Source organism: Megalobrama amblycephala, linkage group LG4, assembly GCF_018812025.1.
Source record: "Megalobrama amblycephala isolate DHTTF-2021 linkage group LG4, ASM1881202v1, whole genome shotgun sequence".
Classification (NCBI taxonomy): Eukaryota; Metazoa; Chordata; class Actinopteri; order Cypriniformes; family Xenocyprididae; genus Megalobrama; species Megalobrama amblycephala.
In genome coordinates this window covers 20991887-21005107 of record NC_063047.1, presented here as the reverse complement: position 1 = coordinate 21005107, position 13221 = coordinate 20991887, and the positions used below count along the sequence as shown (strand labels likewise).

The 13221-nt window shown below is 37.1% G+C and overlaps 1 protein-coding gene across 5 annotated transcripts in view; it reads left to right on the top strand.

The window, feature by feature from the left end:
• fsta (follistatin a) overlaps nt 1–13221 on the top strand; it is a 137562-nt gene that overhangs the window by 102106 nt on the left and 22235 nt on the right. The window contains exons 1-4 of one of the 5 annotated variants that reach the window (XM_048188218.1): nt 6500–6760; nt 7977–8030; nt 9837–9893; nt 10846–11004. The gene's annotated coding sequence lies outside the window, so the exon portion shown is untranslated. Of the gene's footprint in view, nt 1–6499; nt 6761–7976; nt 8031–9836; nt 9894–10845; nt 11005–13221 lie in introns of those variants that run through there. The other 4 variants (XM_048188217.1, XM_048188219.1, XM_048188220.1 and 1 more) reach the window with 4 other exon arrangements.

The window sequence follows — 13221 nt, the reverse complement described above, 5'->3', positions numbered from 1 at the left end:
ATGAAAATATAATAAACTATCCAGTGTGTGGCATCAAAGAATTTTCAGTCCTTTCTGAATAACTCATCTGCACCAGTTCTCAAATAGCAACATCAAAAGCAGAGAAGGCAGCAAAGAAATGTTGTACTGTATACAGCTACAACCATCTCAAAGTCAGCGCTACGACACAGAGGACAATCCTCTGCTTCACACTCTTCTCTCCTTTTGGGTCTTGCTGATTTTCTGTTATCTTGCCTTTAATAGCTTTGATCAAATTGGAGCAGAGACGGAGAGACTGCTAGGATGGGAATGGCCCCAGCCTTGGCACAGCACTTGTGCAAAAACACTATTATTACTGATCCAAGCTGTTGCCGTGCATCGGGTGCAATTATATTCACTTAAGGGTCCCCATAGTGATGTGACTGGGTGATTTTTGAAGTTGGTGCTTTTAGTTGTTCCAGTAGGGCTTAGATGTACTGAAAGAAAGGATTTAAGAATAAAGGTGAGGTTATGAAAAAAAAAAAAAAAAATCAGAATCCATCATTTATCATTTTTTCAAAAAGATATATGTATATATATATAACAGCTAAAGAAAAGAAATGTATGTCAGGTGTAAAACCCATACTTTCAAGGTCTACAGAATGAACCACAAACCACAAATAAGCCTTCAAAAGCAGCACAAATATAGCACAGGCTCCATAGAAACCACGTCCTTGCCTCTTATATTGTCCTTCAGTTTTTTACATGCAGTGTGGACTCACTCATTAGCAGCAGTGGTGGTTCTGTTGTGCAATGACTGCCTTGCGACGTATTCTTATATTTTTCTCTTTTTTTTTTTCTTAATGATTCAGAAAGCGGAGTGGGTCTGCCTGGCAGACAAGCCCCCTCTGTGAGAGAGCACTTGATTAATCATCTGGAAAACACTTTGCCATTTCAGCTGATTAAATAAAATTGACTGGATTTTTGAATTTTATGATAAAGTGACCCTTGCATGCTTGAAATGACCCAGCAGAGAAAGCGCAGCTCTCTCTCTCTGTGGCAGAATCTATATTTTGTCCCTTGCAGATCCACGAGTAAGATGTCTCTTCAAGCAGAAAAACACACTCTGTCACCAGTTGATGACAGTACCTGCCAACCATGTGCACCTCTGTACGTAAATGCAAAGCCTCTGAACAGGAGCGCAAAAGTTTCCTTTCAATTTCCCATCACGTTATTGAGCAATGGGGCATTCTCTCTCTCCATTCATGTGGAGATGGGGTTTTCAAGCTAAATTAGTAATGATGTTGGCATGTTCATCAGACTGACTTGGTTTCTTTTCAGTTCGCCTCTGTTCTGTTGCAGCTTCTTGTGTAGATTTTATTCATTTTTTCTTTGCTTTTGTTACTTTTACTAATTCATTTTCTTGAGTTAAAATATCTAGCACAATTTGGATGAATACATTTGGATGTTACTAAAAAAAAAATCATGTAACTTAATGTGCCTTGTAAAAACAACCCCACACAAGCCACATTTGCCATTTCCATCAGCTTACTTTTACAATACATCTATCTTCTGTATAAAAAAGCCGGTGGTGAGATGGAGACGTAAAACCCAGAGAACTTTGCACCATCTCTTTAAGCATAGCCACCCCCACTTAGCAACACAAATAATTACTGTCCGTTCCCGGCAGCATCGATCATCCATAGTGCAGATCGTTGCGCTTTCAAAGGAGGTCTCTCTTCATCAACATCAAAGCCATTTGAGTGGAAAAACTGCAGTGTCCAAATGATGTTTACACTTGGGCTCTGATGTCCCTACTTAGTGATATACCCAGTGTGGCAGGCATACGTCCCTCACTAAGGCTGGAGGCAGCTTCATGGCCCATTGCGTACAGGGCTTCAATAGCATTATGTTCCATTTACAGAACGGCTAAACAGCCCTGGCTGAAATGTGCTGGATTTGCGGAGAGGCTGTGATGAATTACTACAGGAAAGGAAACTATTCCATGTTCTGTTCAACCTGTATGAAAAATGTAAATCTTTAATAATTGGGGTGTGAATTTCTGTGTCATTGTTTATGTCATTAGACTTGTTGCTTGAATAACATGTTAACATCTTCCTAAAACATCTTCTTACTTTTTATGCACATGGTACATATTATAAAAAAAAAAAAATGAAACTATTTATCAAACAGTGTGGGGAAAAACATTTTTTCGTTTTTTTTTTCCTACCACCAGAGCAATTTAAGTTTTGGATCACCATCTTTTTTTTTAAATTAGGTTTTAATTATGTCTGATTTGTGATTAATTTGATATATTACTTGGCATATTATATTATATGATTAATTGAATGAAAATCTTTAATTTGCAGTCCTATACTAACCAAAGATTTCGTTCATTACAGCTTTCAGTTTAAGTGTTTGATACAATGAATTTAATTTAAGGTGCAGAATCTGTTAGATTACCAGTCTCTCAAATCAGTTAAATCTTAAACGGATTCCTCAGATTTAAAGGAACAGGTGCCAATGTGCTCCAAAAAGCGATGATCTTTAGTGAACGAGCCCACCCGGACTGGTGTTGTATTTGAATATGTAATGATGGAGCTGATGCTATGAGACGAGGGAATGCAGATCTTCTAGCAGAAAGTTGCTTTGCAACACGGCTGCTTAATGGCATCCTGACAAACAGCTGCCAGTTTGCGGACAAATATTTATTCAATATGCACACCTGACATCACCTGGGCTTATCACTGCATAAACAGCTTGTGTAAACAGCCAGAGGATGGCCTGATTGTGAAAGTTTAGTTGTACGAAGAAATGCAATGAAGCACATTTCCATTTCTCTATTAGCAAAGCTGTGTAGCGGCCATTTAAAGGACACCCCGGCCCTTTTTGTTCTTTTGAATGTAAGAGGTCACAGGGAGGTCACGCCATTGCACTTCATACAAACAAACAAAAAGAAATCACCAAGGCTGACTTTATTTGGTCAAAAATACAGTAATCTTGTGAAATATTATTATAGTCTGAAATCACTATTTTCTATTTTAGTACATCTTTAAAAATTATTTTATTCCTGTGATAGAAAAGCTGAATTTTCAGCAGTCATTCATTACTCCAGTCTTCAGTGTCACATGATACTTCAAAAATCCTTTTAATATGCTGATTTGATGCTCAAGAAACATTTCTTATTATTTTCAATGTTGAACACCATCATGTTGTTTAATATTTAATGAATATAAAATTCAAAAGAACAGCATTTTTTTTTTAAATAAAAATAATTTGTAAAATTATAAATGACTTTACTTTCTCTTTTGATCAATTTTAACACGTCAATTTCTACCTTACTGACCTCAAACTTTTGAGCAGTAATGTATCTTGCCATTCGTGTCTATTTAAAGCAGATTTCAGTCTGTGATTGATACTGGTTGAAAAACCTGTAAATGCAGGATACTAATACATGTTGGTTATTTATTGTAAAAAAGATGTCTTCCCCTTTTGTGTCTTCAGTTTCATCTTGAGTCTGTATCTCTCAATAAAAAGCACAGATGCTGCATTTCAGTCAAATGGCCTACAAAGCAAACTCCAACACTCTAATCCTATGTGTAGCCAGCATTAAAAATTGGATTGGGGAGGGATAAGATTAGATTAGGCCTGCTGGATTTAAAATATAAAAAAAGTAAAAGCTCCATTTATGCTGGAACATAATCTCCTTTCACTATATGTGGGAGCATCAAGCCACCCAACAGATGCCAGTCACATATATAGATATTTGTCTTGTGCTGGTTTCCATCTCTCTGTAATTACAATTTATTGTGATTATTGCAATTCTTTTATATATTTTTCTTTTTTTAATTTTTGCTTTCATTGTATGTTTTTTTTCCTTCAATTGATCTTTAGATGGATTCATCTCAGCAGAAGCTTTGTTTAAACCTTAATAGGCCAACCTGATATCAGATATCTTCCATTTGTTTCAAGTCTGCCAGCTTTTACACTGATTCCTTATTTCTTCACAGCTAGAAATCGGATTCATGTCTGCGACTGTTACATCACCTGTATAACCAAATAATTCAGAGTGCTTTTAGGAAATTACCTCTCCCTGGGATCTAATCCGTAGTATGAAGCACCTCTCCTCTGAAATATAATACAATGCAATCCAGGAAGCAATCATATCAAGAGATTGGAATTTATTCATTTATTTATTTATTTTACTCTACAAGCATTTTATCAATAAAAAAACATTTTTTTCCCCAAAAGAAAATACTTTTAGTTTTGCTTTAAACAACAAACACAATGTAAATCAGTTTAAAGGCAACTTGTTTTCTCTCCAAGGACTAATATAAAGCATTTTAAGAAAGCCCTCTATTAAAATTCATTACGAATTCCCTCCAGCTGTAAAACCCTGTTAAAGTGCCCTGCTGGTAATACTGTCCTGGCAGATCGCCCGGCATTGCCTGCCACCGGGTCTTTAGAAGCAGATTCAGCCATGCCGGACTCACTCAAAGAGCTCTTGGGTTACATCTTAATCCCTCACATCCAATCTAGACAACATCTGCAACCCTGGAATTACACTGATATGCTCATGACACTTAGCGACTGCTCGCTCATCCTGCATGCAGCCACCACAATGACAGATGCTTTTACACTGTACTTCAGGCCAACTCTTACATTTCCATAATGCATAGTTCATCAACACAAAAAGACAATGAAAAGGACCGTCCAATTACGTCTTTTAGGTCTAATTAAAGGAATATTCTGAGTACAAGTTAAACACGAGCAACAGCATTTGTGGCATTCGTGGAAGTTGAATTGGATTGTATAATTGCATACAACTTAACACAGAACAGATAAGTATGCTTTTTTCACACTAAATCACGCAACTGTCATTTTAAAACAGCGATTAATTTAATTGACCCCATTCACTTCCATTGAAAAATTCCTCACTGTAACCTAGATTTTTCACATTTCCATCTTAATCAACATTACGCCACAAGTGCTGTTTATTGAACTTGTATTGAACCCGGAACATTCCTTGAATGTTGCCAGATGTAAAATTCCTAACAGAAACAAATGGTGTCTGTGTTTTTTGTTTCTTAGCCCTGATTTAATTGTTGGTCCTCTCATGACTACATGTACTTAAAAAGACAAAGAGAAGGATTTTGATCCATTTCAAAGCCTTTTCCTCTCTCTCTGTTCAACTCCAGCCCTGTGTAAGAGCACCGTCCCCTGCCAGGGATCACTAATCTATATCTGCAGTATTTAGCTAACTTGCTATGGCACATGTTTTTGCTCCCTGACATGAGGGGTCTGCCGCCCAGGAGGGCCAGTGGGGCCAGCTGTCTGCGAGGAACTGGACCCCATAGGACCCACCTTCAACCATATGGCACTTATCCACATCTCAGCACTGGGGTCATGGGCACAGTGAGGGATCTGTTTTCAGGCGGCAGCCCAGTCGAAAGCCCTGCAGGCTAACACCACTAATCTGTGCTGGAAGCCTCAGTGTTCCTTTGGATTAAGAGCACACGAGGGGAGGGGAGCAGGGAGCCTGCGGGTCAGAAGAGCCTCTGGCACAATCTGACCTTTATCTGTTTGATGTTAGAAAAATCTATACAGTTTGTAGCTTGCAGACTATCAACATGGCTATTTGAAGGAAGGAGTGGATACTATACGTGGGTGGGTTTCATCAGCTTTGGCCACTTGTATGACCGAGGGCTTGATGTTTACTAACAGATTTCCACTTCTTTCTTTTTGTTGTACAGTATGAAGGCCTTGAAAACTTTTTAGCATTCCATCATCACTTATTTTTAGACTAATTAGATAAACTATCGAGTGTGGGAAAAATGTGCTTTAGGAGAGACTATTTTGAACCAAAAGTGCCCATAGATGAAGAAACATGTACAAGCATTCAGCATCTTTCTTCATTAAGTAATTGCTTAATTATGAAACGACATACAGATGCTCAAGAGCACCTTGGTCATTTCCTGCCAGTATTGAGAATCGAAACCACAATCAGTGTTGGGGAAAGTTACTTTTAAAAGTAATGCATTATAATATCGCATTACTCCCTAAAAAAAAGTAACTAATTGCCTTATTTACTTTTTACGGAAAGTAGTGTGTTACGTTACTTTTGCGTGACTCTTTCTCATCTGGGCTGGGCCGTTTGTTTGTTTTTATAACAACAAAAAGTTCTATTTTGGGAAATGTAAAGGCTCTTTCACACCAAAAGTAAAATGAATAAGCCTCAGGCTGAAGGAAATGCAAATTCACACCTGTACAGTAGAGGGCACAGCTCAAACAAACAAGCTTTTCAGCTGTGCCGCCTTTCTGGAATACAGAAGAATAGAAAGCAGGAGACTAAGTAAATGAGTAAATGTATTAGGGGTGGGAGAAAAAATCGTTGTATTGTTGCATCGCGATTCTCTCTTCAACGATTCTGAGAATTTCAGAATGGATTCTGAGCTTATTTTTAACCGCAGTTGCGAGATGACGCTGCGTGTGCTTACGGTGCATGTCCACTGGCGCGGAGCAGAGAGAGCCATTTCAATTCATATGGATGTTGAGGTTAAATCTCGCGAGCCTGAAGATGCTCAACTTCCGCTCCGTGCCAGTGGACACGCACCATCAGAAACAACCGTATTCTGCTTGTTTCCATTTACTCTCATACACTCACTCTATAAAATAATCTTTCTTACAGTTCGGAAAAGCTAGAGCGAATTACACCCATTGCGCGGACATTCGCGTGTTTAATCATTGCACAGGATTTGCGCTGTGAGAGAAACACGCTTGCAGCTTGCGTTTTCATCTGCCGGTAGGGTTATTTTCTTTACAAATGCTCTACGAAGGCATCATTTATGTTGTTTGGGGTGCTGTGGGTTTATATTTTATAAATATGAAACTCACTGACTGCTTTCAATTTGCACGTGCACTTTGTGCAAGTGGCTGTGTGCGACTCCGTTTAAGTGTTTAAACGTAGCCTACTTGCATGTCAAAATGACGCAAAATTAAAGTAAACACAGTCAGTTAGATGTCTTAAGGGATTAAACAGACAAGACAAAAACATCTTATATTTCAAAAGAGATCTGTGCATTATTGTGAATGCAGCTTACTCTTCCGCTGTCTATGACCATAAAGCTGAGAAAGAAAAAAAAAACTCACAGCTTTTGTATGGAAAACGTTCAGATACTCTTAAATACTGAAAGCATTTTTTGTTTATTGCTTGTAATGTTTCGTTGTTCCTCTTTATTATTATTTATTAGAATACTTGCTTTTGTTTTGAAGCTGTTTATAGCCTATATTTAAAAATCTTTACATACAGTTTTTTTTTTTAAAACTAGTAATTATTTAAAAAGTACTTATAATTACATAGACTATGTATTAAATAAAAAAAATAAGGTTACGAAACAAATTAATTAATAAGAAAAAAAGACTATCAAGAATCGTTTTGGAATCGGATCGGATCGTGAGGTGCCTAAAGATTCCCACCCCTAAAATGTATACTCACATTTAGTCTAGAACTAGTCTAGAATAACCACCATGTTTACTCAGGAACACACATTGCCACTGCACTCCTGATTTCTCTCAACATGGGGACAGTAGAGGTGTCAGTCAATAAATTGGAAAACAAAGTAACTTGTGTTACTTATTTGAAAGAGTAACTCTTTAAAAATTTAAAAGTAATGCATTACTTTACTAGTTACTTGAAAAAAGTAATCTGATTACATAACTCACATTTTTTGTAATGTGTTACCCTCAACACTGCCCAGAACCTTCGGGTTACCAGTCTGGCTCTCTAACCATTAGGCCACGACTGCCACAAATAGCAACAGTAACAAGTTGCAAATTTCTTGATGCATTTGTTTTTGTACCGAAGAACAGCTCATTTTGGTCTGTTAGCCAAAGAAAGGGTTTGAGAGGTGAATAGTAGGTCAATATCAGTGTCAGGAGTGGAATATTGGTATAAATGTGAAAAGGTCTTTATGAGAGCATTTTCGCCAATATGATCTTTGTCTTCCTCTGTTTTGCAGTTATTGACCCATACCCTACTGGCTGTCATCAGTGTGTCTCAGTCTATGGCTCAGGTACTCTAGTGCTTGCTATGGGTGTGTCTGATGAAAGATTCCTTGAGCATGGTGTGAAAATCTTGGCTTCTGTAACAGAGATCAGTTATCTGCTGGTATCAAAGGTTTATTTTTCTTTCTTTGATGGGGGCGGATCTGCACCCTACAATCATACTGCTCATAAATGCTTTCCATAAGCATTCTTGATCACAATCCCATCCCAGTACCAACCAATTAAGCTGTCAGAATTAATAAGAGAGATCAGTTGAATGTTAAATAATTAGATCTATTGATTATAGTAACCAATAATCTATTGCTCAAAGCAACAGCAGTTATCTTCTAATGTTCATCAAATTCTCCACCCATGACTATAGTGATCTTACTTCACCTGGTATAGTCGAGATAAGACTGGTTTGTGTAGTCTTTGTGCCAGCTCCAAATTCTGTGTCAAGACACAATGCAACATAAAAACCTTCCTAAAATATGCAGCTCTGACCCACCACAGCCCCTTAGTTTCAGTTGGCTGGAACCAAAGTCCCTTTCAAGGAAAGTCTGTTCACTTGGTGGCCATATTTGCAATGCCTTCGGGCAGCTACTTCTTGGCGAACTCGCAATTAAATAACATATTTCAAATCGGCAACAAAATCGGACACAAACTGTCGAATAAATGTTGTTTCTTATGCTCAAATAGCATTAAAAAATCGTATTTTTCAGGCTACATGAGCCAATGTGCATGTGCAGTCCTAAGCTCGAGTCTCAGGTTTCTATGGGAACCGGAGCTTCTAACCACAGCTGCAGTGACGCAATGACTTTATCAATCAGTGACTGGCTCTTTTACTTGGAGGGCGGGACGTATTCCGCTTATAGTTTCTCCCATTCATAACTAATAGCTGTGAACCGTCTTTCTAAATCTACAGTATAGTCTTTGCTGGAACAACAGAACTCTATTGCATGTCTGCAAAATGTAGTAGCTCACCCAAAACATTTAATTCATGCTTCAAAACCTAGTTATTGTGTCAGTAAATTGGCCAATGCCACCAAAATAAAAAGTGTTGCCATCGTGTGAGCCACACTGGTCCAAATTAGATGTTTTTTATTGTGGAAATATTTGTTATATACAAATTTCATGTTTTGTTCATTTTTTGTTGACACTTACTGCTTTGTATACTGTACACTTAACCTTTTAGATACAAATTTCAACTGTAGGTAAAAATTTAATGGGAAATGTCAGTACTGTAGAACACAAAAAGAAAATGTACATTTTTATTTATACAGTACATTTATTTTTGTAGGAATGTTACATGTAAACTGAAAATTCACATTTTCTTGTTCATTTTTACACACTCACCCCCACCTTCACATTTGACAATTTCACTGAGGATCAACTCATCATCAGTTTTGATGACCACCATGTGCATTTAGTTATTGTGCAAATTGTAGACAATTTTACTTATCTTTTGCACACATGTGCCAAAACACATTAAATTTGACAGTCATTCATATTAATGATGCACTGTCATGTAGTGTGCACCTACAGTAGCACAGAATTATGTGTGTGAAAAGACACAAATCCTACCCTCAGGCAACAGGTTGCCACATCTTTGAAGCTGATATTGCACAGAGATTACCCTCAACAAAGAACATTAACCTGATGTGATATACCAGTGCTGTTCATGGTGCTAGTATAGTGACAGGTCTTTCACCTGTGATTTATTATAGTTGCTCAGTTGCTTTATGAGGATAATGGACAATCCACGTTGCAACTGTGTGAGTTTAAATTACACCTGTAAAACTACACTAAACAACGTTTTGCTGATCTCTTCAAAGCTGAACAAAGAGGAAACAGCACACCAAAGATTACTGAAGAAGGTTCATGTTAGGCAGGTATACAGCTTCTTTGTTCTTCCACATGCCAACAATTCACTCTTCTTACAGAAAATAAGCATCAGTCAGTCAATTCCTGCATGTGAACGTTTCACTTTGGATTTATTTTTTCTATTTTCTTGGATTTAACCATGTTGCACTCTTAGTGTTAATAGTGCAGAGTAGAATAAACTTGATAAATTGAGAATCACATTTTTGTTGCTGTTGTTTATTTGTTTGTTGAAAGTAGAGATCACAATTCTCCCACGATTTTGAATAGACAACTAAACAATAACATGTAATTTACTAGAGGTTTTAACAAAATGTTAATTGCCGCCATCTATTTAAAAATATTTTATTCATTTGAATTAACTTTTTTTTTTTAAATGAATGATTCAATAACTCAAAGACTTCACTTGATTCATTACTGGATGAATCAGCACTTTTGAACAAATCTCTTTAACAGTCACTTGTCGCCACCTACTGGTGTAACGATGTAATTGATACAATCTTTTTTTGAAGCATCATTACTTTCAAAAGTTGATTTGCTGTATTTTGATCATTACCATAGACATCAGTGTTTATATCTGAAATATAAACGTTTATCCCAGTACGTCTGTGATAATTTGAATTATTGTAACACAGAAATAATGATACTGTGTGGTTGAAAAGACTGTGAAGCTTGTTCAAACCTAAACATGACAACTGCTGTCTCTAGAGAGAGAAAGAGAGAGAGAGAATGTGCTTGGAAAAGTCAGAATATTGACTTTGCACTAGATATAGATGTTACAGTAAGCCACTGAAATCAACCAGATTGTCTTTTCATTTGGATAATGCTGGTCAGTGCCACACAGAAAGAATGAAATATAGAGTTTCTCTCTCATACCATTTCCAATTTCTATGCTGCCCAGAAAAGCAGGTGTTTTTTTGATACATGAATATTGCATTTGAATTTTTTTTTTTTTTTCATCAGAAACTCTCTCAAGCATGTTTGCCAGTGGTCCACTTCCTGAGACGGCACAAAACACAAGGGGATACATGTATACGGAGGCCACCTCTCCACTCCTCTTGACCTCCAGCAGAAAAGCATCTTATTCCTCACCCTGAAGAAGAGTATGGCTGAGACTCGGAGGTAATGGGTCTCTAGTGCCACCCTTTGGCTGCTGTGATTAGTGACCCACTCAGAAGCCACAGCACAATTTACTAATGAACAGACGCCCTGAGAAGTCACTATTCAGTTCTCTCCATGCAACACTTAATTTCTTTAATTATACAGTTTATTAGTTTTCTTGGTTCAGCACGCACCAACACATCCTTCATGTGCTGTTGTTTCAGAGTGTCAAGAATGGCAAACTCCAATCAAAGAAAATTCAATTCCATTAAATAGCAGCCAGTGAAGCAGTTTGAGTTCTTAATGAGAAAGCTCACACAGGGGGCCACTATGAATGTTGTGTGTTTGCTTTCCTGTTTTTTTTTTTTCTCTCTCTCTCTCTCTCTCTTTCTTTAATTGTATGAGAATGCATTTGCTTTACTTGGTGAGCTAATTATGGATTAGACCTCTTCTCCTGCATCACAGTGGGAAGAGCCTTAATTATAGACCTGAGCATTATTGGAAATGTGTCAACAAAGCCATGAACTGCAACATGTACACAAACAATTGTAGCAGTTTACCCCATTCCTTTTCTTTAATTAGTTATTTACACTGTGGTGAAGTGTTTTTGTGCATTCATTGGGGAAAGGACAGAACCATTGTATTGTATTGTATAAATTATGATGGCATGTTAACTTAATTGTATACAGTTTCCCAACACATTAACCATGTGTTACACAAGACATTACAGGCAGTAGCAGATTTCAGACAGTCTTCCTCATTCCAAAGCCCAGAATAATAGACAAAGTTGTTTTAGATATTCTTATCTAATAGAACTGATTGGTAATTTTTTCAGGTCATTCAAGATTTATTTTTGTTCAGCTTAGAAATAAAATATGAGAATGACACTAACTACTGGTGAGAAGTTTATTTATTTATTTATTTATTTATTTAATGATCATTTATACCTATCATTTGTCATTGCAGAATGTTACTGATACTTTTAACAGATTTTTTTTCATCCACTATTTTTAAGAAACTGTCAAATGTAAACTTTACTGGATATATGGACATATTTTATATTAAAGAGTCTATATTACACACTTTGCATGTTAACAACAGGACAAACTACAACAATGTGTACTGTTCCAGGAAATCAGCAGCGTTGGGGGTAACGCATTGCAAGTAACGCATGTTACGTTATCAGATTACTTTTATAAAGTAACTAGTAAAGTAACACATTATTTTTAAATTTACAAGAAAAATATCTTTTATCTTTTGTTTTCCCGTTATTGACTGACAGCTCTCCTGCCCCATGCACGTTGACTGAAATCGTTAGTGCAGAGGTGTTATCCCACGTAGAAGACGACGTTCTCGGGACCTTGTGCAATGTTCCCTAAAAGTTCTCTAAAAGTGATGAAAATTCCGAACCTTTACAGAACATTAGGGATGTTCCTTAAAACGTCCTCTTTTGGTAATGAAAGTGCTGCAGTTTAAGGTTCCTTATATGACTTTAGGGGGACGTTCCATTTTGGTTATTTTATAGTCACATAAGAACATTACAAAGAGGACATTTGGGACATTAACAGAACGTTCCCACGGTCATTTAATAACGTTCCCGATATGAGTTTAGGGGGACGTTCTATTTTGGTTATTTTATGGTCATGCAAGAACATTGCAAAGAGGACATTTGGGAAGTTAATAGAACGTCCTATAGTAATAGTCCCCTAAACATTCCCAGAATGTCCTGAATGTTCCCTGAAGGTCCACTAAATAACGTCCCACAACCCTTAAAAGAACTCCACATCGTGACCGTCTCTGAATGTTCTGGGAACGTTACCAGGTGACAGCTTAGATGTTGATGTTTTATTGAAAATAATAAAGTTTGAAGTCACCGTTATGGAGGTGAGCGTTTTGCTTTAGATGGGCTCTTGATTCTTGACATTTTAACATTAGATTTCCTCTGCTGCTTTAACTGTGTTTCCAAAACATGCTTGTTACAGCGAAAATTACAAGAGAAATTCTGATCAGATGAGTTTGGTTATTAACTGATGGTGATTCAATCATCATGGAGTGTCCTGATTCACTGATCCTCTCCAGAGTCTAAACTCTGACTGTGTTAACTGAGTTTTGAGGTTTGAGCAGTGTCTTTTAGACTCACACAGACATCATGAATCAGCATATGAACCTCAACAATGGTAACAATAAACAAAAATCTTTTTTGTGATGCTCAGATTTAATCTGAAAATCTCTAATTTT